We start from the raw sequence: 27,629 nt of genomic DNA on the forward strand, positions 1-27,629 counted from the left end.
CACAGGAGTCCTGGCTCCCAGCCCCCGGGCTGTAATGAACTAGATGCCAGAAGCTCTTCTACTGAGGCGTGCCCCTGTGAAGAGGAAGGGCCTGTATTTTGCACAAGTCCTTTCCTGATACGGGCTGCACCACGATCCAGAGATAACCCAGCCGCTTTAGCTCAGAACAAACGGTGAGTCACAAATGATGCAACTCCCAGCCGAGGAGTGGGGGGGTCTAGTGGTTTGGAGTGGGGGCTGGGGGCACTAGGAGATCGGACTCCTGGGTTCTGTCCTCAGTTCTTGGATGGGGGTGGGGTCTAGTGGTTAGAGCAGGTCAATATTCATGAGGGGTCCTGTGTTATCTGCATGTTGTGGGTACGTCCCTGGGTGAGACAACTCCTGTGAAATGCTGCCCCTTCCTGTTCTAGATTAAATCTCAGTCACACCCAGCCCCCCCAGGGGTGTTCGATACACAGGCCACATCCTCGGAGCTGGGACCCTGAGACCCCCCCAACGGGAACCCAACGTTACTGGGAAAGCATCCCCCAAAAGCATGATACACAAGACCAAGATTGAATTCTGAGGGGAGTGGGATCTAGTAGTTAGAGTGGGAGACTGGGAGCCAGGACTCCTGGGTTCTATCCCCAGTTCTGGGTGAAGAGTGGGATCTAGTGAGCTGGAACGGGGAGAGTGGGGTGGGAGCCAGGACTCTGGGGTTCTATCCATGGCTCCGGGAGGGGATAGGGTCCAGTATGAAAGATCAGGGAACACTTCTGTCTCTCTCTCCCTCTTCTCCAATCGCCTTTGTGTTCTTCCCACACCTCCTTAGGGTCTCACAGCCCCTCTGCCTTCCCAGCCCTGTACAGCACCTCCGCCTTCCCAGGCAGCCCAGCCCCTCACTACTCCTCCACCTTCCCAGCTAGCCCAGCAGCCAATGGGAGCAACCCCCAGCTGGTCGGGAAGGGAAGTCAAGTTGCAACTCCATGTGGCACCCCCTGGTCCGGGTGGCAGGCTGTGGGCTCTGCCTGTGAGTTCCGGAGCTGAGGTTGAGGATGATGGTGACCTCCCTCTTCTCCTTCCATCTGGTGCTCACCTACCTGCTCACGTCCTGCTTTATAACTCTGTTCGCGTCTACCTCTGCCTGGGTTTCCACTGGGTCTTCGGCATGGCCATGTATGAACTCAACGGCTGCCTCTCCTTGTGCATGTTCTCAGCATCTTCCTCCTCACCCTCACCAGCCTGGACCACTGCACTCTCCCCTGCCGCTCTGTTGGGTCCCAGCATCACCCCACCGTGGCCCAGGTCAGGAAGCTGTTCGCAACTGGTCTCCTTCACCCTCAGTGCTCCCTAACTGGGTTTCCGGGAGCTCCTGGAGATGGAGGGATCAGGGTTGTCTGCACGAATAGTTACACCTTCTCTGGAGAGGGGGACAGAGCCGAGACCAGGCCTGGAGGACACGTCTCCATCTTGTTCTGTTCAGGGTGCAGTTCCTGATAGGCTTCCTGCTGCCCCTCTGCACAAACGTGGGATGCCATGGCTGGACGGGGCTGTAGATGAAGAAGAGGGGGCTGGCGCAGAGCAGGAAGCCTTTCAAAGTCATGGTAACTGCCGTGGTGTCATCCTTCGTCTGCTGGCTGCCCTACCACCTCTGCCACGGCCTGCTGCTCTACGAGAATGCATTGCTGGTGTCATTCACGAGCACCTTCCTGCTTATTTACACCCTCCTGACATGTTTCAACACTTGCTGTATCCCCGTCCTCTACATCTTTGTGGGGGAGATGTTCTGGCAGGTGCTCAGGATGTCCCTCATGACTCTGGTCAAGGCAGCTTTCATTGATGATCTTGGCAGCGAAGCACCTGAGCCCAGTGGGAAACAAGGGACAGAAGATGAGGGACCAGAACTGGAGATGGACTGAAAGTGCCTGGAGTAAGAGAACATTGGAAACTTGTCATCCCACCTGTTCCTTCATCCCTGATTGAACTAAAACGTGATGGGTTCCCGGTATTTCAATATTTTTAAACCGAGCAGTGTCCTTGGGATTCCAGGTTCCTTGTCATCTGCAGAATCCCATGTGTTCTAGGTCTCTCAATCTTTTCAACATCAATAGGTCTTTAAAGAATCTAGATTATTGTCCACCTCTAGAACCTCATTTGTTCTTGGTCTTTCTATGTTATGAAACTCAGTGTGTGTTCAGGGTTTCCAGATCACTAGCTGGTTCCAGAATCTCCTTTGTTTTAGGTCTCTCAATGTGTTCGTACCTAACTGATTCTCATGGGATCTGCATCAGCGGCTGGCTCTAGAATCTTTGTTTTATGTCTGTCAGTGTGTTCACACTCAGTAGGGTCTGTGAGTTCCGGATTCATGACTTGTTCTAGGACCCAAGTGGATTTTAGAGAGTTTTCAAACCATATAGAATCCAAGAGGTTCCAGATTCTTTGCTGGATCTAAAAATCTCATCGGGGTTCTAGATTTCCTAATGGTTTAAAATCCATTTGGCGTAGTGTATTATAGGAGAATCTGTGTATTATAATAGCATTATCTAGCTCTTCTCTAGTGCCTGTCCTCAGTAGATCTCAAAGTATTTTACCAAGGAGGTCAGTAGCAGTCTCCTGGTTATTATAAATGGGGAAAATGAGGCACGGAGTGTGGAAGTGACTGGGCCAAAATCACCCAGATGGCCAGTGGCAGAGCCAGGAATAGTACCAAGGTCTCCTGAGACCCAGCCCTGGTCGCGATCTACCCTGCCTCCCTAGACAGTGAGCTCTCTTGTGAAGGGACTCCCTTTTTGCTCTGTGTTTGTACAGAACCTTGCACAACAGGGCCTGGGGCCGGGACTGGGGCTTCCAGAACTACCTGAAATAAAATATAGTAAGTAATAATCATTGTTAGAGAGCTTATTCCTTCACTCTCCCACTTCCCTGGTCCTTCTCTCATGAACAGAGAGCAACAATACCCGAAGTCCGAAGGTGCAAACAATTCGATGTTTATTGGGGTGAACTTCCAACAAGCTTAAATCCAAGTTCCTTTTCCCTTATTTTCGAATCCCAACTTACTTCCTGTTTGCCCCTAATTTATTTAGTAATATTCTTAGTTATACCTTAACCAATCATTCTACTGAAATTTAACGAACCAATCCTAACATATGGTAACATAATTAGCTAACCATTTATATCCCACCACCTTAATTAGTTTACACCCAGCAAAATTAATTATACAGCAGACAGAAACAATCACAGAACCAGACAGAGACCGTGCAAATAAACAACAGCAAAGTGGGAACTATAATGACAAAACAATACAGAAGTGAGGATTTCACAACTACATCTCGAAAGACATAAGGGTTTCCTCGCTGTGTCTGTTGATAAGTGAGTTCTTACCAGACAGAAAACTATCAACCTAAATTTCCTTTGCATCTTCTAGGCTCTTCCCTTTCTCTGGAGGTGATAGATCGGATCACCTTCCAAACAGCCCCAGCTTGACTAGTTTGGGATGTGAGGAGGTGACCGGTCGCTTCCCAGCTTGGGGCTGCCCCTGCTGCTTAGCCTAAGAACAGGGCCTCAGACTGTCACAGGGAGAAAAGGCCCTTACACCGGCAGACAGTGATTTTGATTCTTTCTTTTATACCTCTATAAGGCATTGGTGAGTTTCCTTGCTTGTCAAGTCCCTCTGGAACACAACCAAAGCTTGGATGGGTCATTCAGTCCTTTGTTCAGAGCTGCAGTTTGCAGAGAAGTTACTCCAGAGGTCGGAAGCAGGATTGAAGAGAAAATGGAGAAGATGCAGCTGCCTTCTTATATCCTGGGTACATCCTCTGTCCCAAACACAAGTTCCCAGCCTGGGGGTATGGAGAAGCTCTTGGAGTCCCCTGCCCACAGGCATGTTCCTACAAGTCCTGCTGACTCAGAGGCGTAGCCCCGGCTTCTCTCAATGTGTTTACCGTACAGCGGATCGAACAGACTAGCCGGTGCTAATGCCAATGTCTGGGGGTTACACCGAGACACACAGCACGAGTTGGAGCTATCAATATACCACACATATTTATAACTCATAATTCAAAGATGACACATACATATAAACAAGCTTACCATATTTAGCAAATCATTCCTTTTCCACTGATACCTTCCATGGCATCTGTGGTCTGATTCATGCACATTTGTAATATCGGTATCCATAATATTGGAAGTGATCACCCACATTCCATACAGCACCTCAGTTACTAGCTTGGACGTTACCTCTTCACCACCCTGAATGTTCACGGGCAGGGGGTTTCTTTGGAGCCGCTCTTCGTTCTGCTGGCTTGCTCTCCTTACCGGCTGCTGTTAAGCTAAGCCAGAGATTCCCCACACGAAATATCCCAGTGAGCGTGTCACGTGGTGTTTGTAAATTATGTCTGAGTTGCCCCACAAAACTCACAGAATTTATGTAGTTCAAGGAAGGCCTGGGAATGATTATTTATTATTATTTTTTATTTCGGTACCGCTGGGAGCCCCAGTTCTGGCCCAGGACCCCACTGTGCTAGTCGCTTTACAATCACAGAGCAAAAAGACAGTCCCTGTCCCCCAGAGCTCACAATCTAAGGAGATGCATGGATAGAGACCTGGGGTGGGACACAGCAGGATGGGTTTCCTCCCAGTTGTGCCCCTGGATGGACCGAAGGTTCTACTGGGTGACCTTGGCCAAGAAACTTCCCCACTCTGTGTCTCAGTTTCCCCATTTGTAAAAACTGGAAGAGTGCTACTGATCTCCTTGCTAAAGTTCTTTGAGATCTACTGAGTAGAAGTACTGGAGAAGAGCTAGATGCCGCTATTGTAATATACAGACTCTTCTATAATATAGGTTTCAGAGTGGTAGCCGTGTTAGTCTGTATTAGCAAAAACAACGAGGAGTACTTGTGGCACCTGAAAGACTAACAAATATATTTGGGCATAAGCTTTCGTGGGCTAAAACCCACTTCACCTGGTGCAGGGAGTGTAAAAGAAAATGGGAAGATATATTTCTTGTAGTGACTCATCCACTCCCAGTCTTTATTCAGGCCTAATGTGATGGTGAACATCTGCACATCTACCAATGTGATATATGCCATCATGTGCCAGCAATGCCCCTCTGCCATGTACATTGGCCAAACCAGACAGTCTCTATGCAAAAGAATAAATGGACACAAATCACATGTCAAGAAGTCTAACATTCAAAAACCAGCAAGCCTCCCTGGACACTCAATAAGAGATTTAAAAGTGGCAATCCTTCAACAAAAAAACTTCAAAAAAAGACTTCAACGAGAAACTGCAGAACTGGAATTAATTTGCAAACTGGACACCATCACACTAGGCCTGAATAAAGACTGGGAGTGGATGAGTCACTACAAGAACTAAAAAAACCCAAAAAACTAATTTCCCCATGCTAATTTGCCCCTACTGTTCCTCACACCTTCTTGTTAACTGTTTGAAATGAGCCACCCTGATTACCACTACAAAAGTGCCATTGATGACCCATTGAGTTTGAAAAAATTGAGGGACCTAGAATGTATGGAGTGCTGGAGAGAGCAGGGAATCTAGAATCCAGGGACACTGCAGGGTGTTTGAACAGTGAGATACCTGGAACCCATTAGGATTTAGAACGATCAGGAATCTAGAAACAAATGGGATGCCAAATTTTCAACTCTCCCTAAGGCTGGGCATCTTCAGGCCATAACCTGTTGTCATAAATATAAAGGGAAGGGTAAACACCTTTAAAATCCCTCCTGGCCAGAGGAAAAACCCTTTCACCTGTAAAGGGTTAAGAAGCTAGGATAACCTCGCTGGCACCTGACCACAATGACCAATGAGGAGACAAGATACTTTCAAAAGATGGGGGGATGGAGAAACAAAGCCTCTCTCTGTCTGTGTGATGCTTTTGCCGGGGACAGAACAAGAATGGAGTCTTAGAACTTAGTAAGTAATCTAGCTAGATATGCGTTAGATTCTGTTTTCTTTAAATGGCTGAGAAAATAAGCTGTGCTGAATGGAATGGATATTCCTGTTTTTGTGTCTTTTTGTAACTTAAGGTTTTGCCTAGAAGGATTCTCTATGTTTTGAATCTAATTACCCTGGAAGGTATTTACCATCCTGATTTTACAGAGGTGATTCTTTTTTACCATTGATTCTTTTTTACTTTTTCTTCTATTAAAATTCTTCTTTTAAGAAACTGAATATTTTTTCATTGTTCTTAAGATTCAAGGGTTTGGGTCTGTGTTCACCTATGCAAATTGGTGAGGATTTTTATCAAACCTTCCCCAGAAAGGGGGGGTAATGTTTGGAAGGATTTTTTGGGGGGGAAAGATGTTTCCAAACGGACTCTTTCCTAATAATAATAATACTGGTTACACGTTTGGTGGTGGCAGCGAAAGTCCAAGAGCAAAAGGTAAAATAGTTTGTACCTTAGGGAAGTTTTAACCTAAGTTGGTAAAAGTAAGCTTAGGAGGTTTTCATGCAGGTCTCCACATCTGTACCCTAGAGTTCAGAGTGGGGAAGGAACCTTGACACCTGTTTTGCGTTCTCGTATCTTCCACTAGACTCGGAGGCACTGCTGCTGAGATTGTCGACAAAAGCCGCTTTGACCAGAGTGAGAAAAGATGTCCTGAAGACCTGCCAGAACTTCTCTCCCACAAAGAGATAGAGGATGGGGGTGAAGCAGGCATTGAAGCAGGACGTGAGGGTGTAAATGACCAAGAGGGTGCCCGTCGCTGACTCTGGCACCTCCTTCTTGTAGAGCTTCAAGCCGTGGTAGAGGTGGTAGGGCAGCCAGCCAAGAAAGAAGGAAAGCATAGCGGCCACCATGACTATGAAGGGCTTCCCAGCCCACGTCAGCTTCTTCTCCTTCATCTTCAGCCCAACATGGACATAGCATCCCGTGATGGTGCAGAAGGGCAGCAGGAAGCCCAGCAGGAACCGGACTGTGAAGACAGCCACGTGGACCCGTCTCCCCAGCCCCTGTGGCTCGGCTCCATTCCAGTCTCTGGAGAGGGTGTAATTGTTCATGCAGATGATTCTGCCCCCGTCCAACACCCGGGTCTCCCGGAAAGCCAGGTAGGGAGTACTGATACGGAAGGAGGCCAGCCACACGCCCACAACCAGCTTCCCAGCCCGGGGCACGGTGCGGTGATTCCGGCACCAGATGGGGTGGTGAGTGAGGGTGTAGCGGTCCAGGCTGATGAGTGTGAGAATGAAGACAGAGGAGAACATGCCCAGAGAGATGCAGGTATTGAGGATCTTGCACATGGCTGTGCCGAAGACCCAGTGTAAACCCATGAGGAGGGAGACGATGAAGAAGGGGATCAGTAGGGTGAGAAGGAGGTGAGAGGAGACCAGGGAGAGGAACCAGAGCATGGTCACTGTCTTCTTCATCTTCAGTCCCAGCACCTACATGTACAGCCCGTTCCCCACCACACCCACCAGGAAGGTGGCGAAGAGCAACACTGCAGAGGCCAGATGAGCAGAGCTCACAGCTGCTGGGGTCTGGCTGGAATTTTTCCCAGTGATTGGTGGGAGAGTCGTGTCCATGGTACCCTGGGGAGAGACAGAAGAGGGGTTGGAAGGGATGACAATAGACAGGAAATGGGACAGTGGAAGAGGAGGAGTGAAGAAATAACAGAGGGGGTTAGGAACACACTATTGGACAGGACATAGTTCGGTACGCTCTGGTCCTCCAAATATCCAGGCTGGGTATTCTCAGCAACTGGGCTATAGCCGGTGGAACTCCCTGCTACAAGGCAGAACTATGGGCCACAGAGGAGGAAAAGAGGGATAGCAGACTGGGGAGGAGTGGCGAAAGGGGGCAATCTGGTAGGTCAAATACACAGCGAAGCTGAGAATACCACATTGCTGTGATCTTGATGACGGGCTGGCTCAGAGGGGTGGGGAATAGGACACAGGGCCTTTCCTCCCTAGCAATCGCCAGCTCCAACCTGTCTCCAGGGCAGGGACTAGCTGGCTCAGGGAGGCAGGGATCGGTGCTGTTGACTCCTCGCATGCAGGAGCTGGTGATGGTGGAAGTCACTGCTACAAGCTGGAAAAAGCCGCCCCACTCCCAACCTTCTGTGCTCATCTGCCTGTCACAGGAATTCATGCTACACTCTGACTTGTGAGAGTGGGCAGGGTCCTTCTCATCCTCATTATAACACAGGAAGCCTCAAGCCACTGACCTACTTCTCTACCCCCTGGCCTTGCTGCCAGCCCTGCACAATGTATTCTACCCTAAATGACTCTCTCGGATTCTGCATCACTGGCTGGCTCTGGAATCTCACTTCTTGTAAGCCTCTCAATGTGTTCAAACTCAAAGTCTATGGGTTCTAGATTCCCAACTGGGTCTAGAACCTCAGGGTTCTTACCTCTACCTGGACAGTGCCCCCCATGGCCTTGTTAGATTGGAGTTCTTTCTCCTCTGCAGAATGGCCTAATGGTTAGAGAAGGGCGGGTGGGAGCTGGGACTCCTGGTTTCTATCCTCGGCTCTTAGAATGGGGTGCAGGGATGGGGGTCAGAACTCCTGAGCTGTGGGAGGGATGTGGGGGTCCGTTGTCTTAGAGCTTCATAAGTGGGAAACATCTCATCAGATTAAATGTGAAAAGCGGAGAAAAATTCACCCATGTCAGAGATCTCACCTCCTACTTCTGTCTGTTGAATGCTCCAGGTTAACCCCAGTGCTACCCAGTGGCAGGGAGTTTATTGGGCTAACCCCACTGACACCCAGGTGTCCAGAGGGCCCAGAGCTGGGAGCTGGAGCAGGCCAAAGCCAGCAGCTGGAGTAGTGGAGAGCAGCCAGGCCAATGGGGAGCCAGGGCTGAGCTACACCAGAGGGCCCTGGGCAGGGACAGGAGGCCTGGCAGGCCAGGATTGTAGGGGGGTCAGGACCCCGACAGGGGGGTGATGCTGGGGAGAAGGTTCCTGCCCCCAGCGCCTGAGGGCGTGTGGGCACCGCCAGAGCAAGTGTCCGACCCGCGGTGTCACCGCAGCATAGCTGGGCTTGGGACGGGTGAGGGACAGACGGTGAACTTTCCTTGCATCCCAGAGACGGCTCAGAGCCTATGCATAGAGGAGACATGGAGGGTCAAGTGGCATCCCAGAGTGGTCTGCGGAGAGGGACTCTCTCCTTCTCTCCCTGCACCTCTCCCCACTGCACGTTCGGCCGCTCTCCCAGGGATCCTTGTCGGGGTTACGAGGACTCTGTCGTGTGGGAGGGAGGACGGGGAGCCCTCGAGGGCAGGCCGGGCTCCAGCTGAAGGGAGTGGGAGCGAGGATTCAGATCCTGTCACTGTCCAATTCCACTGAGATGCTGCAGAAGCCAGGAAAGTCCCCCATAAGAGCGGGACCATTCCCCCGCTTGTATAATTTGCATCACAAACAGGATCCCATCTGTAGGATCCACCCCACTGCTTTACTGGTTGGATCTGATCAGGAGCCCTGTCATGGCTGGACTTGAAGAACCATGGGCCCAATTTGCTGAACTTCAGCGTAAATTATCAGACCAGGCTGAGGCATTACGAAAAGCTAGACCCGAGCAGAGAGAAGATTTGTCACTAGCTAAGAGAATAAGACACCCACAGACAGGAGAAGCTATGAAAGCTTCTGCTATTTATGTCCCACAGCAGCAGATGTCAAAGAATTCAGTGGGTTCCTGATTAGACCAGGTGTTATGGTGGAGGAGTGGATCCAGTCTGTGAAAGCGGCGATGCGCCTGCTAAGAGGACCTGAAGATGATCATGTTGACTTTGTAGAGGATCACCTCCAGGGCCAGGCCAAGGCCACAGTGAAGGTCATGGCAACGGCAAAAAAAAGATGTGGAAAAGGCATTTGAACTCCTCCTAGAAGTGTGTGGAGACAAGGTACCTACTGGGCCCAGACTAAAGGAGTTCTCTGAGAGAAAGCAGGAGTCCCGGGGAAACTGTCCAGGCGCATGGGTGATTCCCTCTGCTGTGACATGAGCAGGAGGCTTAAAAGAAGAGCCCGGTCAGAAGTTCCATGAACTCATGCAAGCTGCCATGACGCGGTCGGAAGAGGAAGCTCCCGTGAAAGAGACTGTGAAGCCCTCACAAAACATGGGATCAATAAACCCAAACCTGAGCTAAACAGTCTGGCTCCAGAGCAATAATGCAGCCCCAGATTCATAAACCTCTACCATGATGCACCCACAAGAGGGGGCTGAAGGCACCCGCTGGCTTATACACACATATGTTTCCGCGCGAGGAGAATGCCCGCTCGGCAAACTGAAAGTAAAAGCCAACAAGCCGGTAATGAGGCCGTCCTTTTTGTCCGGCTCTGGCTGCTGGGGATTGAGGAAAAGACAGAGCAGATCTGAACAGAGTGGAAATCAGAACGCTGAGATGGTTGCTTGGAGAGCCAAGGAAGGGCTGTGTTGGAAATGAATGTGGGAAGTAGGAAGCTGGCACCAATGAAGTAGAGGGAGTCCAGGCTTAGCCGGTTTGGCCGGGGGACATCAGAAGACGATCCAGAAAACAGAGTGTTTTAACACCCTGCGGTCAGAGGCGGCTGGAAGACCCAAAGCGAGATGGCTGGACGACACACAGAAGGATCTGATTAACCGCAGAGCTGCTACAAGGCAGACTGAAACGGAGAACTGGGGTGACCCCGTGCGTCTGGCCGTGATGCAGGCTCTCTGGGAACATCCCCTTCTTATAGCCAGGCCCCGGCTGCCATGGGAGACCCCCACGGCTCCGCTACTTCAAGACTGGGTCCCTGGGTCCAGCACGTCTCTTTCCTACCGTGGCTCCTTCGGCCGGTCCCAAAGCGTTTGCACCCCCGTTGGAGGCTGAACTGACGTTCTCCGGGGCTGTGTAGCTCCCGGCCTCTGCTGCCTAACTTCCCCACTCGGGATATTTCTCACCTAATCTCAGGGCATGGAGCAGCTTCCATATGAGGCGAGACTAAAACCATTAGGGCCGTTCAGCTTGGCACAGAGACGACTAAGGGGGTGTGACGATGTGACGCAGCAGGGAGGGGGGAGTGTTGACCTGGGAATGTGCCCTGGGGACGGGAGACCTGAGAGCCTGTCACCTGAGCCAGGAGGGGGAGGGGGAGGTGACACCTCTGCCCAGGAATGTGGATGGAGGCTGCAGCAGGGAACCTGCTCGGTGGGTTTAGTTTCAGTTTGGGGCTGGGTGGAGGAACACAGGGAACCCCAGGGCTGGGGTCTAAGCTCCCTGCTCCCCCAGAAGGACTTCACTGAGGGGTCCTGGGTGTACCCACAAGCTCTGTTTTGGACTGTGTTCCTGTTGTCCAATAAACCTTCTGTTTTACTGGCTGGCTGGGAGTCTCAGTGAATCCCAGGAAGAGGGGTGCAGGGCCTGGACTCCCCCACACTCCGTGACAACTGGTGGCAGCGGTGGGATCTACTGCACCCCGTGAACGGCGCTTCCTGCAGTAAGTGACTGGGGAACAGTAAAACGAAGGGGGATTGACGGGGACCAGGCGTGCTGAAGATTCAGAGAGAGACGGTTTCAGGGGGCGGTTAACCCCTGGGAGTGTGTGACCAGAGAGAAGGACTTTTGCAGTAACAGGGTCCCCCGGGGGATTGCAGCGAGCGGTCCCAGGGGTGGAGGAGTCTGCAGCTCGACCCTGGCAAAGAGGTGGTGACCTCAAGAAGGACTGGCACACTAGGGGCTTTTCCTGGAAACCGTGGACAGCTGCCCGGCCTGCGAGTGGCCAGCCGGGAGATGTACGCCAAACGCCTTAAGAGCGACCTGGTGGAGCTGTGCAGGCAGAGGGGGCTGCGCGTCGGGAGGTCCACCAAGGAACTGCTGATTGCCCAGCTGGAGGAGAGGGATCGCTTGGATGACCCGATCCCTGTCCCTGAGGGAAGCCGCCCGGCGGACGCAGCGTGGGCCCTGGGGCCTGACCAGGCTGGGAGGGGTCAGACTGCTGCCCAGGACACCCCGAGACCCTTCCTACCTATGCCTGGGGGAGGGGTTGTGGGAAGCCCAGCGAATACCGAGGGCCCCCTGACCCCAGCAGCCAGCAGGGGATCCTCCCAGCGGAGCTCCCCATCCCTGGAGCGGATGCGGCTGGAATGGGAGAGGGAGAGGAAAATGAGGGAGCTGGAGGATCATGAAAAACAACGTCAACATGAGGAGAAACAACGTCAACATGAGCAGGAGGAGAAGGAGAAACAACGTCAACATGAGCAGGAGGAGAAGGAGAGGGAGCGTCAGGAGAAGGAGAGGGAACGTCAGGAGAAGGAGAGGGAGCGTCAGGAGAAGGAGAGGGAACGTCAACATGAGCAGCAGGAGAAGGAGAAACAAAGACAGCATGAACTGGAGCTGGCCAGGCTGAGGAGCAGTGGGGCCCCGGCTGCGGTGAGTGAGGGGGGACCCAAGACTGCAAGGAGCTTTGATAAGTGCTTCCTGGCCCAGCGGAAGGAGGGGGAGGACATAGATAGCTTCCTGACGGCCTTTGAGAATGCCTGCGAGCTGCACAGGGTTGACCCTGCAGACAGGCTCCAGTTCCTCACCCCCTTACTGGACCCCAAAGCCGTGGAGGTCTACAGCCGGATGACAGGGGCAGAGGCAGGGGACTATGAACTGTTCAAACAGGCCCTGCTCCGTGAGTTTGGGCTGACCCCCGAGATGTACCGGAGAAGGTTCCGGAGTCAGCGTAAAACGCCTGAGGTCACCTACCTACAACTGGTCAACAGGATGCAGGGATATGCCCGCAAGTGGACAGCGGGGGCCCAAACTAAAGAGGACCTGCTTGACCTAATCGTACTGGAGCAGCTGTATGAACAGTGCCCTTCCGACCTGAGGCTGTGGCTGGTGGACAAAAAGCTCGCGAACCCCCAGCATGCAGGGCAGCTGGCCGACGAGTTTGTGAACAGTCGGTCAGGGGGTAGCCGGGAGGAGTCCCAAAAGAACAGGCCCCCCCCGATGCAGAGAGAGAGTCACCATGGGGCCTCCCAGCGGGGAAATAGGGAGAACCCCCTCCAAAGGGGAATGCCTGGCGTCGGGCCCCTCCGACCCGTTCGAGGGGACCAACGTGACCTGAGCTGCTATCACTGTGGCCAGAGAGGCCACGTACGGGCCCAGTGCCCCGGGCTCAGGGACAAACTGAGCAGACCCAACCTACCCAGGGTTAACTGGGTAGGGACTCAGCTGGACGAGGGGCAGGCGACCCAGGAAAGGGGGGCTACCAGTTTGCCACCTGCTCAGGAGGGAAGAGTACCCCCAGCCAGCCCCGCCAGAGGGCTGGAGGCTCTGGACTCAGGGTGCTCGGTTTACAGGGTGGGTGCGGGGCTGTCCCTCCGGAGAGAGTGCCTTGTTCCCCTGGAGGTGGATGGGAGGAAGGTCAATGGATACTGGGATATGGGCGCGGAGGTGACGCTGGCCCGGCCCGAGGTGGTGGCCCCAGATCGGGTGGTGCCCAACACCTACCTGACCCTGACGGGGGTGGGCGGGACCCCATTTAAGGTGCCCGTGGCAAGGGTACACCTGAAATGGGGGACCAAGGAGGGCCCCAAGGATGTGGGGGTACACCACCATTTGCCCACTGAAGTTTTGATGGGGAGAGACCTAGAGGACTGGCCAAGCGACCCCCAGACCGCCCTGGTTGTGACCCGTAGCCAGAGCCGGCGAGGGGCACTGCGACCTGACCCTGGGGAGGGTACCACACTGGAGGCGCGAGACCCTACTCGGGTGGGGAGGGAGCGCCGAGGGGCACGGCTCAGAGAGGCTGCGGCCTCAGACCTGGCCACGGAGGGGGAACCGGGCCCCATCCCTTCCCCAGCCGCTGAGTTCCAGGCCGAGTTGAGGAAAGATCCCTCCTTGCAGAAGCTCAGGGACCTGGCCGACCTCAGTGAGGGACGGACCGTGAGGAGAGGCTGCCAGGAGAGGTTCCTGTGGGAGAAGGGGTTCCTGTACCGAGAATGGGCTCCCCCAGGGGAAGGGGAGTCCTGTGGGATCAGGAGGCAGCTGGTGGTCCCCCAGAAGTACCGCCGCAAGCTCCTGTCCCTGGCCCATGACATCCCCCTCGCAGGGCACCAGGGAATCCGGCGCACCCGGCAGAGGTTGCTACAGAACTTTTACTGGCCCGGGGTCTTTACCACCGTCCGGCAGTATTGCCGATCCTGTGACCCCTGTCAGAGGGTGGGGAAGGCCCGGGACAAGGGGAAAGCGGCGTTGAGACCTTTGCCCATCATAGAGGAGCCTTTCCAGAAGGTGGCCATGGACATCGTGGGGCCTCTCAGCAAGACGACCCGGTCGGGGAAGAAATACATTCTGGTGGTGGTAGATTTCGCCACCCGCTACCCCGAGGCAGTGCCCTTAGCTTCCATTGAAGCAGACACCGTGGCAGATGCGCTCCTGACCATTTTCAGCCGAGTGGGGTTCCCCAGGGAAGTCTTGACAGACCAAGGCTCCAACTTCATGTCGGCCCTGCTCCGGTGCTTGTGGGAGAAATGTGGGGTCCGGCATGACTGGGCCTCAGCGTATCACCCCCAGTCCAATGGGCTGGTGGAGAGGTTTAACGGGACGCTAAAGATGATGCTGAAAACCTTTATGAACCAGCACCCGCAGGATTGGGACAAGTACTTACCTCACCTGCTGTTCGCGTACAGGGAGGTGCCCCAGGAGTCTACCGGATTTTCGCCTTTCGAACTGTTATATGGAAGGAGGGTGAGGGGCCCCCTGGACCTGATGAGAGACGAGTGGGAGGGGAAGGCCACTCCCGATGGAGAGTCAGTGGTGGAGTATGTCCTGACCTTCCGAGAGAGACTGGCTGAACTCATGGGCCTGGCCAGGGAGAATCTGGCCAGAGCCCAGAGGAAGCAGAAGGCCTGGTATGACCGCACGGCGTGGGCCCGTGCCTACGCCACCGGGGATCAGGTGATGGTTCTCATCCCCGTGAGAAAGAACAAACTACAGGCCGCCTGGGAGGGCCCGTTCAAGGTCGTCAAGCAGCTCAATGAGGTAAACTATGTGGTGGAGCTGTCGAACCGGGCCCACCACCGCCGGGTGTACCATGTGAATATGATGAAGCCATATTATGCCAGGGGGAATGTGGTGTTAGCTGTGTGTGGTCAGTGGGAGGAGCAGGGAGATGACCCTTTAGTAGATCTATTCCCTGGGACCAGAGCTGGTTCCCCCCTGGAAACAATCCCCCTCTCGGATCAGCTCACCCCTGCCCAGCAAGCTGAGGTCAGGGGGGTGCTGCATCCGTACCGACAGCTGTTTTCCAACCAGCCTGGACGCACTAATCTGACTGTCCACCGGGTGCAGACAGGGTCGCACCCGCCGATAAGATGCTCCCCCTTCCGAGTCACAGGGAAAACTGCTCAGGACCTGGAAAGAGAGGTCCGGGACATGCTGGCTTTGGGGGTGATCCAGCCATCGGCCAGCCCTTGGGCCTCGCCGGTGGTGCTGGTCCCCAAAAAGGATGGGTCAGTCCGGTTCTGTGTGGACTATCGGAAGCTCAATGCCATCACTGTATCGGATGCCTACCCCATGCCCAGGCCTGACGAGCTCCTAGACAAGCTGGGAGGAGCTCGGTACCTTACCACCATGGACCTTACAAAGGGCTACTGGCAAGTGCCGCTGGATGCAGATGCCCGGCTGAAATCGGCCTTTATCACCCCTCTGGGGCTCTATGAGTTTCTGACCCTGCCTTTCGGCCTCAAGGGAGCGCCGGCCACCTTCCAGCGCCTGGTGGACCAGCTCCTGAGGGGGATGGAGAGTTTTGCCGTGGCGTATATTGACGACATCTGTGTCTTTAGCCAGACCTGGGAGGACCACGTGTCCCAGGTTAGACAAGTGCTGGACCGACTCCAGGGGGCTGGGCTGACTGTCAAAGCGGAGAAGTGCAAGGTGGGGATGGCTGAAGTATCTTACCTGGGCCATCGGGTGGGGAGCGGCCGCCTAAAGCCGGAACCGGCCAAGGTGGAGGTGATCAGAGACTGGCCCGCTCCCCACACCAAAAAGCAGGTCCAAGCCTTTATTGGGATGGCAGGATACTACCGAAGATTTGTGCCCCACTTTAGCGCCATAGCCACCCCCATCACTGAGCTATGCAAGAAGGGGAAGCCAGACAAGGTGGTCTGGACCGAGCAGTGCCAGGAGGCTTTCCGGGCGCTGAAGGAGGCTCTGGTCAGTGGCCCAGTTCTAGCAAACCCAGACTTTGACAAGCCCTTTGTGGTGTTCACCGACGCCTCCGACACGGGACTGGGGGCGGTGTTAATGCAGGAGGATGAAAAGGGGGAGAGACACCCCATCGTGTACCTGAGCAAGAAGTTGCTACCCCGGGAGCAACACTACGCGGCCATCGAGAAGGAGTGCCTGGCCATGGTGTGGGCCCTCAAGAAACTAGAGCCCTATCTCTTCGGGCGACACTTCACCGTCTACACCGACCACTCTCCCCTGACCTGGCTGCACCAGATGAAAGGAGCCAACGCCAAGCTCCTGAGGTGGAGCCTGCTCCTGCAGGATTACGACATGGACGTGGTCCATGTGAAGGGAAGTGCCAACCTGATAGCGGATGCGCTGTCCCGGAGAGGGGGCCCCGAACTTCCCCAGGTCACTGGTCACAGTGACCCCGCTCAGTTCAGTCTCGAAGGGGGGAGAGATGTGACGATGTGACGCAGCAGGGAGGGGGGAGTGTTGACCTGGGAATGTGCCCTGGGGACGGGAGACCTGAGAGCCTGTCACCTGAGCCAGGAGGGGGAGGGGGAGGTGACACCTCTGCCCAGGAATGTGGATGGAGGCTGCAGCAGGGAACCTGCTCGGTGGGTTTAGTTTTCAGTTTGGGGCTGGGTGGAGGAACACAGGGAACCCCAGGGCTGGGGTCTAAGCTCCCTGCTCCCCCAGAAGGACTTCACTGAGGGGTCCTGGGTGTACCCACAAGCTCTGTTTTGGACTGTGTTCCTGTTGTCCAATAAACCTTCTGTTTTACTGGCTGGCTGAGAGTCTCAGTGAATCCCAGGAAGAGGGGTGCAGGGCCTGGACTCCCCCACACTCCGTGACAGGGGGGATGCGACAGAGGGCTAGAAAATCATGCCACGGCACGGGGAAAGTGACTAGAGAACTGCTATTTCCCCTGTCCCGCAGCACCAGAACCAGGGGTCACCCCATGAAACGAACAGGCAGCAGGTTTCATACAAACAAGAGGATGTACTTTTCCCCACAGTTTACAAGTAACCTGTGGAACTCATTGCCAGGGGATGTGAGGGTGGTCAAAAGTACAGCAGGGTTCAAAAAAGAACTAGAACTGTTCCTAGAGGATAGGATCACCCATGACAATTAGCCAAGATTGTCAGGGACACAACCCCCTGCTCTGGGTGTCCCTAAACCTCTGACTGCCAGAAGCCGGGAGGGAAAGACAGGGGTGGGTCTGACCTAAATTACTGTGTTCTGTGCATTTCCCCTGAAGTTATGGTTGTGCCAGTGTTGGGGACAGGGCACCGGACTAGCTGTGTCCGCTTTTATGTTCTTACCGGGCCTCGTGATGGTCCCACGCACGAGAATCCCATTTTCCCTCCATTGAAATAAATAAATAAAGTTCCAGAGCGTTTGGTCTCCAGTGTGTTTTATTCAGTGCAACAATATCAAGGGGATGTGATTCAGTGCAGGAGCCGAGAACGCCTGGAGGGGAGAGGGGCTGACGCAGGCTGCAGGGTATATTTCAGTGCAGTGTGGCCATTGCACCCGGGGGGGAATTAAGAGAGAAGCTTCAGCAGGAGGAGGCCAGCAAAGGCTGGGAGGAGGAACCCGGCTGGTCCTGGAGCCGCGCCCGCCGCGCCGGAGGTTGTGGTCGTTGAAGTCATCCCTGCCTCATGGGAGGTCGTGGCTGCTGGAGCCAGGCTTGTCGCGTTGGGGGCCCCGGGCCCCGGCGTCGCGTCCGTCGCGTTGGGGGCCCCGGTTCCTGGAGGCACGTCTGTCGCGTTGGGGGCCCCTGTTCCCTGAGGCACGTCCGTCGCATTGGGGGCCCCGGTTCCCGGAGGCACGTCCGTCGCGTTGGGGGCTCCGGTTCCTGGAGGCACGTCTGTCGCGTTGGGGGCCCCGGTTCCCGGAGGCACGTCCGTCGCTTTGGGGGCCCCGGTTCCCGGAGGCACGTCCGTTGCGTTGGGGGCCCTGGTTCCTGGAGGCGTGTCCGTCGCGTTGCGGGCCCCGGGTCCCAGAGGTGGGTCCATCGTGCCAGAGGCCACAGAGCCTGTCCAGGAGGGGTGACCTGGAGAGGGGGAGAGATCCATAGGGAGGCGCTGACAGACGGGCTGATGCTGCATCCCAGGCCTGCACCATTCACCCTGCACAGTGACAGGGAGCAACAGTGCCCCCCACCTGAGAGTGAGGCCGCAGGTACCCCCAGCATCCCCCAGGTACCCCCTTCCAGTACACACACCCCCCTCCAGCATCCCCCAGGTACCCCCTCCCAGTACACACACCCCCCTCAAGCATCCTCCAGATACCCCCTCCCAGTACACACCCCCTCCAGCATCCCCCAGGTATCCCCTCCCAGTACACACACCCCTCCAGCATCCCCCAGGTACCCCCTCCCAGTACACACACCCCCCCCCAGCATCCCCCAGGTATCCCCTCCCAATACACACACCCCTCCAGCATCCCCCAGGTACCCCCTCCCAGTACACACACCCCCCTCCAGCATCCCCCAGGTACCCCCTCCCAGTACACACCCCCCCCAGCATCCCCCAGGTACCCCCTCCCAGTACACACACACACCCCTCCAGCATCCCCCAGGTACCCCCACCCAGTACACACACCCACCCTCCAGCATCCCCCAGGTACCCGCACCCAATACACACACACCCCCTCCAGCATCCCCCAGGTAGGTTCCAGGCAGCGGGAGGTGCAGAGGGATGGGGCAGGAGAGGCGGAGGTGGGGGGAGGTACCTGTAACCGCGCTTGTTCTGCAGGCGTCCCCCATGCAGCAGGTGAAGCGCATCGTTATTTCCATTCCATTCCCGAAATTCACAGAGACGGGGCTGGATCTACATTGGCTGGATGTCACACAGCCCTTGAGAATGGTTTGGGTCTTCCTTCCCGCTGCACAGAAGGAGACATCTGAGATTTATTCCCCTTCCACTCACACCCCGTCGACCGCCCTGTGCCATTAGCCTTCCTTTACCCATGGGGAAACTGAGGCACAGGGAGGGGAAGTGACTCACCTGAGGTCCAGCAGGGCTAGACAAAGCAATTTCAGCACCTAAATCCAGCATTTACATCCTCAGCTCCCCACTCTCCTGCCACGGGGGAATCAGGTTCCAGGGAACGTTTAACTATTTCATACCACATGGGGCGGCTTCAACAGGGGAGACAGAGAGACCCACCCGGCTCCAGGGGGCCAGGCACGACTGTAGCAGGGGAGAGACCTGGGCTGAAGACCCCAGCCCGATTCGGGCTGAGTGGGGATTTGAACTTGGCTCCCGCAGGGTCCCGCTGAGCGTCCAACCCCTGGGGTCTCCTGGCAGCCCCTCCTCCACAGCCGTCATTAGCAAGGAAGGGCTGACCCGGTTCAGACGCCCGACTCCTGGCGAGGGGCTCCCGGCCGTGGATCCCAAGATCCAAGATCTGTGCAGCCCAGATTTAGGGGCTGAAATCCGGGTGTGAGGGGGGGGGCTTAAGCCACACTCCTCTCCTTGGCATTTCCTATTGGCTGGTTTCGGCGGCTGCCTGCTCTGCATGCTGGCTCTGGTGGATCCCATCCTCAGGTGTCTCCCTCTCCCCATGCACCGTACGGGGAGCCGGGCCCCGACCCACTGGCTGGCGAGTCGCGTGGGGGTTCGGCATCGCCATGCTGAGCCGAAGGCCCCGTTGGGGAGCCAGCCCACAGGGTCTGGCATAGGACCCAGGCGTCCTGGCTGCTTAACGGCTGCTCAGATCCATCCACCCCATGCCCTTCCCAGAGCTGGGACTAGGAGAGGACCCAGGCGTCCTGGCTCCCCAGCCTGTCTGCTGACCCAGGTTGGGTACGGCCCCTCTCACTTACCCCATGTCACTTCTGTCCGAGCGATGCCACAAATGTCTTCCCCAGCGGCGCAGGCCTCCAGGTCGCCCGTGCAGTTGGTTCCTGGTTCTTCGCAAACCTCACACTTCAGACAGGCGCCTGGAGACGGAGCGAGAACATGAGCCACCTGGATTTGTTCCTCCTTCGCCTTCCCTGGGGCTCTGCGGGGAAGCACCGGGTGCAGCGCCCCGGGGTCCCTCTTCCACCGCGCTGCCCCAGTTTGGTCCCTGGTCCCAGCTGGTTACAGGCATTTCACGCGTCTCCCTGGGTTCACTGCAGCTTTTAGTTCACCGGGCGGTTTTCCCACCTCACAAACCCCAGAGAGATCCCCAGTGGGTGTGAGCTGGTCTCGCTCTCAGCAAGTGTAAGCGGCGGAATAGTGCCGCTCTTGTGGGGAAATTTCCTGGCTTCTGCACGACCCCGGTGAAGTGGGCTAGCAAAAGGATCTGAGTCCTCGCTCCCACTTCCTTTACCCAGTGGCCTCCCTACTCTTGAGGACTCCCCTTCCCCTCTCCTGTCTGGCAGAGTCCTTGTAACCCCAACAAGGCTGGGCCCAGGATTCCTGGGGGACTCGACCCCCAACCCTGCTGTGGTCACCTAGGACAGGGGCTAGGGTGTCCCCACTCCGGGGTACTCTCTGCACTGGGCACTTCTCTGACCCACTGACCATTACATACAAGTTAAAGCAAATGCAAGTTATTTAATTGACAATTAATGTTAAAAAGAATAAGGGAAAATGGGAAAGGTGAAAGGAAACACATCACCCCGCTCTGTGGCAGGGAACATCACAAACAGCGTCTCTGGAGTGTCAGGGCAGTTCACAGTCTGCTCCTTGTAGGTCCCAGGCCCCCTGGTCCGGCCCTGGCCGTGCTGCAGGGATGCTGGGGGTCGGACACTCGCTCTCGTGGTGGCCACACGCTCTCAGGCTCTAAGCGGCAGGACCCTTCTTCCCAGTGTCGCCCCCGCCCTGTCGGTTACGATCCAAGCCTGGCCTGCAGAGCCTCTTGGCTGAGGCGTCTCCCTGGGCTGGGCCTGCTCCCCAGGGTCCCCCTCGCTCTCCCCAGCTGCTCACCGCACCCAGCTCCGGATGGCTCCAGCCCCAGCTGCACCACTCGGTCTCTGCTGCTCTGCCCCCAGCTCCCTGGGCTGCTTCTCTGGCCCCTCTGGCTCTGGGTGCTGCAGCTCCGCTCCCAGGACAGGGGCTGCTCCCTCTGGGCTGCACCTCTCGTCCCCCTGGATTTGGCCCAGCTCTGCCCCCCAGCTCAGCTCGGGCCCTGGCTTTCTCCTTAGCTCGGCCCCACTCTGTCTGTCTGACCCAGGCAAATCCAGCTCACCCGCAGGAGGGGACCTGACTCCCTGATTAGCCTGCCCGCCCTGTCATTCAGGCTGACCTGGAGCATTGGCCTCTCCCCGGTGTTCCTGGGGGCTGTCAGTCTCCGGGTCCTGATTCCCCATCCACCCTTCCCCCTTTTTAGTACTGGGAGCTAGCAATTAAAACACCCCCCCGAATGTTAGTAAGGGGGCAACAGTCCCCTTACACAAGGGCCGATTGACACCGGCCATCGAGTCCAGTGCAGCTGCGCCCCCCTAACACCGGCTGGGCCCCGGCCCCATGGACACCAGCTGGGGGTCACATCGACCTGGCCTTCATATTGCCTTGAGCTCCTGCTGCTGAAATTCAGATCCGCTGCCTGTCACACAACAGACAATCCCTGTTCGAAATGCCCTTGGCCTCCGGCCAGCTCTGAAACGTGCCCCGTCATGACACGGTTCTTGTGATTTAAACTGTAAATATTTCCTCCCATGTCCACAATTGTTTCACTCGCTGTCACGGGGACTGTGACTTCCAGCCCCCTCCTCCTCGGACACTGTCACTTGGATGCCCCCAGCTCAGGCCCCGTTATTCTCTGGCTGCTTTTCGGTTACGGTCAGGAAAAAGTTTCACCCGGCTGGCGGCTCTGAGCTGTTGGCTCGTTGGAGAAGTTAGGAAATCAGCCCCTGAAGGAACAGACCCCACTTGCAGTAAAGAGAAAGCCAGGAGCACAGGGTCTGGTGTAAGACCGGCGGTTGGACCCAAAGTCAAAGCAGAGAGTTACCAGGTCAGCGTCTGGCACAGGGTTCTCCTGAGAAGTACCAGGCACCGGGTATTCATATAAACACATTCCAGAAGGCGAGGACAGGTCCACCCCAACATAAAACTACGGTATAAATACCGCCCTGGGAGCCGGCCAGGGCCACACCGACCCCCCAGTAAAGCCAAAGGTAGGAGGACAGAGTGATGGATGGACATGGTGTGTTGGAACCAACAGGAGAAGGTGCAGGGTGGTGGCTAACCCCGTCGGGAGTGTGATACGAACTTGTTTGTATCAAGGTGTAAAAGAGAAATCACAGGGGGGCACCTTTGCCCGGCCTGGGGGGCAGCAGAAAGTCTTGCTGTTGACTGAGCTGTTAGGACCCTGTAACCACGCAGCCGGGACGCTAGGACGGTGTTTTCTCAAGCCCCTTCGCCACCGAACCGAGCCTGTGGTCTTTGTGGGTAATACCATCCAGGTCTGCTGTGCCCGGATGGCACACGGAAAGACCAGGCACGCACGCCAACTGCCAACCCCACTCACCCATCACCAGGAGAGCAGCGAGGATGCAGATGGCAAGAGAAGCCCTCATGGTGGTGGGGAAGCAGGAGATCGGCGCTGGAGGTCTCGGATGCAGCCAAATCTCTGGCCAGGGGGTTTATCCCAGATGGGCTGAAATGAGATCAGATGAGGGATTGCACATGCATGAGCCTGTCGATAAGGTGGGTGGAACCCCTGAGCCGTTTGCCACAGCTCTGGAGTAACCGCACCTCTGACCCCTTCGTGGCTGGTATGTTCGTGGCACCCACCCGGAGAAGTCAGAGACAAACCTGAAATTCTCCTGCTGGAAGGTAGCAGTGTAAGGTGACTCTGTTTCTGGGAATCCAGAACGATCACACACAAGAACCAAAAACAAAAGGGAGACAAAGCAGGCTGCTCCCTAAACAGAGGGAGACAAAGCAGGCTGCTCCCTATGGCGGAGAGAGACCACTCACCCACCTTGTTCTAGGCTGGTTCTTTGCAGGCTGCCTCTGGTCCCACACTTCCCCGCAGAGCCCCCAGCCTGCCAGCAGGACCAGGAAACTCCACTCCCCCAACCCACGCACTCTTAAAGTGAGAGCTGGCCATTACAAACAGGCCTCAATACACAACGTCCAGCTCCCTGCAAAGCCGCTCTCAGCCATGCACTACTTTTAACAGCGGAGGGATTCCAGGGCCCGGGCCAGGACAAACCCATATCCCTCTTCCAGAGCCAAATTCCCTCTGGTCCCCCTCCGCACAGCTCAGGGCCTGGGGCCCTGCACCATCACCCCATGTTCCCCAGGGGGAGGAGGAATTTTACTGGCCCCTCCCCCACGCAGAGTTGGGGTTTTGCTCCCCACACCACACAGCTGTGACACCTCCCCCACCCAGTCGGGGTCATTCATGTTGCCACAGACCATCCGGCAGCCATAGACTGGGTGAGACATTCCCCCTCCCTCCTGGGGGCAAGGACCTCTGTCCTCACCCTCGCCCACCCTCTGTGCACTGCGCTTGGGGACTTCCCACCCTTGGGGGGGGTCACGGCATTGCCAGTGCTCTGCAGCTGCCTCAGTTTCCCCACATTTAGCTGGGGGCTCAGCCACCCTCATGCGCTGTTCTGCCCCATGCTCCCTGGTAAGGGGGGGACAGAGCTGACTTTCTGGGCCCAGCTGAAGGAGTCCAAGAGTCTACGGGGGAGTCAGAGAGTCCCCTCTCCGGTGCGGCAGCTGGCGGGACTCTCACCTCACCCCACCCCTCAGTCTCAAGTAGCTGTTTGCATTCGCTGGGTAGAGAACTGGAGCACAATGGTGCTTCTCCTTTGATGCAAACCCGCCACACCCATCAGCTGCGCTGTTTGCATGCTGGCTCTTGCCTTCATCAGCATTCATACGGTGGAGGAGTGGGGGTGGGTGCTAGGACTCCTGGGTTCTATGACTGGCTCTGAGAGGGAAGTGGTGTCTAGTGGTTAGAGCCGGGGGATGGGGGACGGGACGGGACGGGACTGGGAGCCAGGACTCCTGGGTTCTCTCCCCAGCTCTGGGAGGGGAGGGGAGTCTAGTGGTTAGAGCCGGGGGCTGGCGGGGGGGGAACGGGATGGGATGGGACTGGGAGCCAGGACTACTGGGTTCTCTCCCCAGCTCGGGGAGGGGAGTCTAGTGGTGAGAGCAGGGGGGCGGGGCTGGGAGCCAGGACTCCTGGGTTCTCTCCCCAGCTCTGGGAGGAGAGGGGAGGGGAGTCTAGTGGTGAGAGCTGGGGGGGGGGGGGCTGGGAGCCAGGACTCCTGGGTTCTCTTCCCAGCTCTGGGAGGGGAATAGGGTCTAGTGCTTAGAGCACCAACAGCCGAGAGCGGTGTCACTTACCAAACGCTGCTTAGAGAGAAGTTTGCCTGGGGTGAAGTAGGTGGCTAATTCTGCGAAACAGAACGGTGCACCTGTCTCTCTCTTTTTATAGACGGGCTTGGGTAGATACTGTGAGGTAATATAGAAACAAATGGATTAGCATGATTCTTCTGGTCATGCCTATACATTCCTGTTCCCCGCGCCGACCCTGCCCACCTGTGCACACTGCCAACTTCTCCTCCCTTCTGGCCGGGAAATCCTATTTGAGCAGTTATTGCCAAACTGGGGAACGCGTACCCCTAGGGTGTACATGAGCTCTCGTCGGGGGTACATGCGAGAATCCTGTAATGGCGGATAACCATAGGAATAGTTTGACCTCTCTCTTTGGAGGGGCAGGGCCCCTGGCCAGCAGCCGCCGTTCTTTGGCCGCCTGGCTCTGAAGGCAGAGCCACCGCCCACAGCAGTGCAAAACTTCAGAGCTGGGCGAGGACTATAACAGGGTTACAAAAAGAATTAGATAAGTTCCTGGAGGACAGATCCATCCATGGCTATTAGCCGGGATGGGCAGGGATGGTGGCCCTAGCCTCTGTTTGCCAGCAGCTGGGAATGGGCAACAGGGGATGGGTCACTGGATGATTCCCTGTTCTGTTCACTCCCTCTGGGGCACCGGGCCCTGGCCACTGTTGGCAGCCAGGATCCTGGGCTAGATGGACCTTTGGTCTGACCCAGTCTGGCCGTTCTTATGCGTCTCCGCTTCCCCACGCAAAGCAACTAGAAACCTCTCCCTCAGCAAAGTTTTTGGTGCATTGAAGTGCTGGGCATGGGGAAGGATAAAGCTCTGAGGGTGGTTTTGTTCATTCCATTGACACTCATGTTAATCCCTGTATAAAAACGCAGAGCGGAAAAGAGGGACCCGGGCCTGGAGAAGAACCAGGACCCTGCAATGCATGGAGACACAACGCAATGAGCGAAGAAGGGAACTGATCCTACCATGCTGAGTAAATCAGGCCAGGGCTTTTCATCGCCTTTCTAACGACCGTGACCACAGCTGTGGTTTCAAGCTGGTTGTGAACTGGGTGTAACCTCTGCGCCTCTTCCTTCTCTCAGCCATCCCCAACTCCCACACACTGTCTCATAAATGTTATAGAAGCACAGAGCTGGATTCCTGCCCCCAACCTAGAGATCACATCAGATTTCATAAATGGAACTCTGAAAACCTCAAAGATCTTAGAGCTATAAAACTTTTGGGGGGAAATTGCGGGGGGGAGGGGAGGATGGATTTCAGCTAAAAATGAAAATTGTTCAGATGAAAATAAAAAATAAGAGCTGAAAATGGTCTTAAAACTGGCTCAGTTTTGGCTACAAACTGCTACTAAGTAAACAATTATTGGCCTAAAAGGGAATCATTTTCCACCAAAACCCCCAAATCTTTTGACCCCAAACTATGAAAACACAAACTCTGGTCAGCAAAAAATGGCCGTGGGCATTACGGGGAGGGATGGGAGCAGGATTAGCGAAATTATTCCCCCTCCAGCACAAACAGGAACCCCCCCAGCCGGCAGCTGCTGCTCTCTGGCCGCCCAGCTCTGAAGTTCGGCGCTGCTCAGACAGGTGTACGTGGTAGACTACGTTACCTGGAAATGGGTACACAGCCGGAAAAGTTGGAAAACCGCTGAATTAGAGGAATGAGTGAAACCAGCTCCCCTTCGAAGACTTGGGGTGGCAATGTGGGGTAACAGGTCAGACATGGGACAAGGAGGCAGGAATCCTGGGCTCTGTTCCCAGAGCCATGCCGATCAAGGGCAGGGCCCTTGGGTCCTACTCCTGTCCTTGGGGAAGCGGGATTCAGTGGTGAGAGAAGTGGGGCTGGGAACCAGGACGTCTGGGTTCTATAGAGTGGACAGTGGGGCACAGTCAAGTAGGGTTGGGTGGGCCTTGGAAATCTGGGTTCCATAAGGATGTGGGGTCTAGTGGGTTAACGCAGGAGGAAGAGGGCCTGCAGGTCAGGACTCCTGGGTTCCATTGAGAAGTGATGGAGGGGCTATTGGTTAAAACTGGTTGTCGGGACTCCTGGGTTCTCTCCCCAGCTCTGGGAGGAGAGTGGGTTCTGGTAGGTTAGTGCAGGAGGACTGGAAACCAGGACTCCTGGGTTCTCTTCCCAGCTCCATCAATGACTCTGTGTCCTTGGGAAAGACACAGGGCCTGTCTCTCCTTTTCGTTATAACAATATTGCCAACCTCCACCAGATCTCGTAATAACCTTTGCAAAGTTCTTGGTACATTGAAGGGCTGGGCACGGGGATGGCTAAAGCTCTGAGGGTGTTTTTGGTCCTTTTCCACCTTCATTCCATTGACACTCATGTTAATCCCTGTTTAAATGCAGATTGGATTAGAGGAACCTAGGCATGAAGAAGAACCAGGGCCCTGCAAAGCAGTCGATATTCTACCAGGCTGGCACCTGGCAAAATCATTCCAGGGGTTTCCATCACCTTCCTAATGACCTTGACAAAAGCTCTGGTTTCAAGCTGTCTGTAAATTGGGTGTAGTCTCTGTTTCTCTTCCTTCTGTCGGTCACCCAAACTCTCTCACACTATGTCATAAATGTTCCGCAAGAATAGAATTGGATTCCCGCCCCCCCAACCCAGAGGAAATATCAGATTTCATTTAAAAAAAATGAAAAGCTCAAAAATCTGAGAGTCATAAAACTTTTGGTGGGAAGGTGCAGGGGGAGGGGGATTATTTCAGCCTAGGTGAGCACTGAATTGCCATAATCCAGCCCCATGTGAGACTTTAGGCCCAAACCTTTGCTGGCAGAATAAATATTTGGGGATCCCACTACTCACACCAATGCTTCTCCTGGAGAGCATTGTCACTGCCTCATTGTCCTTCCAAGTGGGGGAAGGGAAGGGTTACAGCATGGGGGGGTGGAACCACTGTCATAAGGCACCAGACCGCAACCCACAGAGTGGGCGCATGGGGCGAACGTGGGAATGCATTCAGGGGAAATTCTAGGTGGGGAAACTGGAACACACCCGGTGACCACCATGCATTTGTGGGGCTGCTATGGGATTGTTCCAAAGGGGTATCTCTTCTTGGTGGAAGCTGCCAGCCAAACTAGGAAAGACCGTGACAAACAGCCTTTGATATTAATACAGCTACGCCTTAGATTAAAACCAACAAATCTAGGGTGTGGAACAGAATGTCTAAATCAGCTTTGCAGTCAGGG

At 55.5% G+C, this 27,629-nt stretch overlaps 2 pseudogenes; one reads left to right on the top strand and one right to left on the bottom strand.

Moving 5' to 3' along the window:
- The first annotated feature begins 348 nt into the window (after window positions 1–348).
- On the top strand, window positions 349–1,898 carry LOC141977572 (putative G-protein coupled receptor 33; annotated as a pseudogene).
- A 4,570-nt stretch (window positions 1,899–6,468) lies between these two features.
- LOC141977573 (putative G-protein coupled receptor 33) lies at window positions 6,469–7,518 on the bottom strand (annotated as a pseudogene).
- Window positions 7,519–27,629: the final 20,111 nt, after the last annotated feature.

This window comes from Natator depressus, chromosome 24, assembly GCF_965152275.1.
Source record: "Natator depressus isolate rNatDep1 chromosome 24, rNatDep2.hap1, whole genome shotgun sequence".
NCBI classification, from domain to species: domain Eukaryota; kingdom Metazoa; phylum Chordata; order Testudines; family Cheloniidae; genus Natator; species Natator depressus.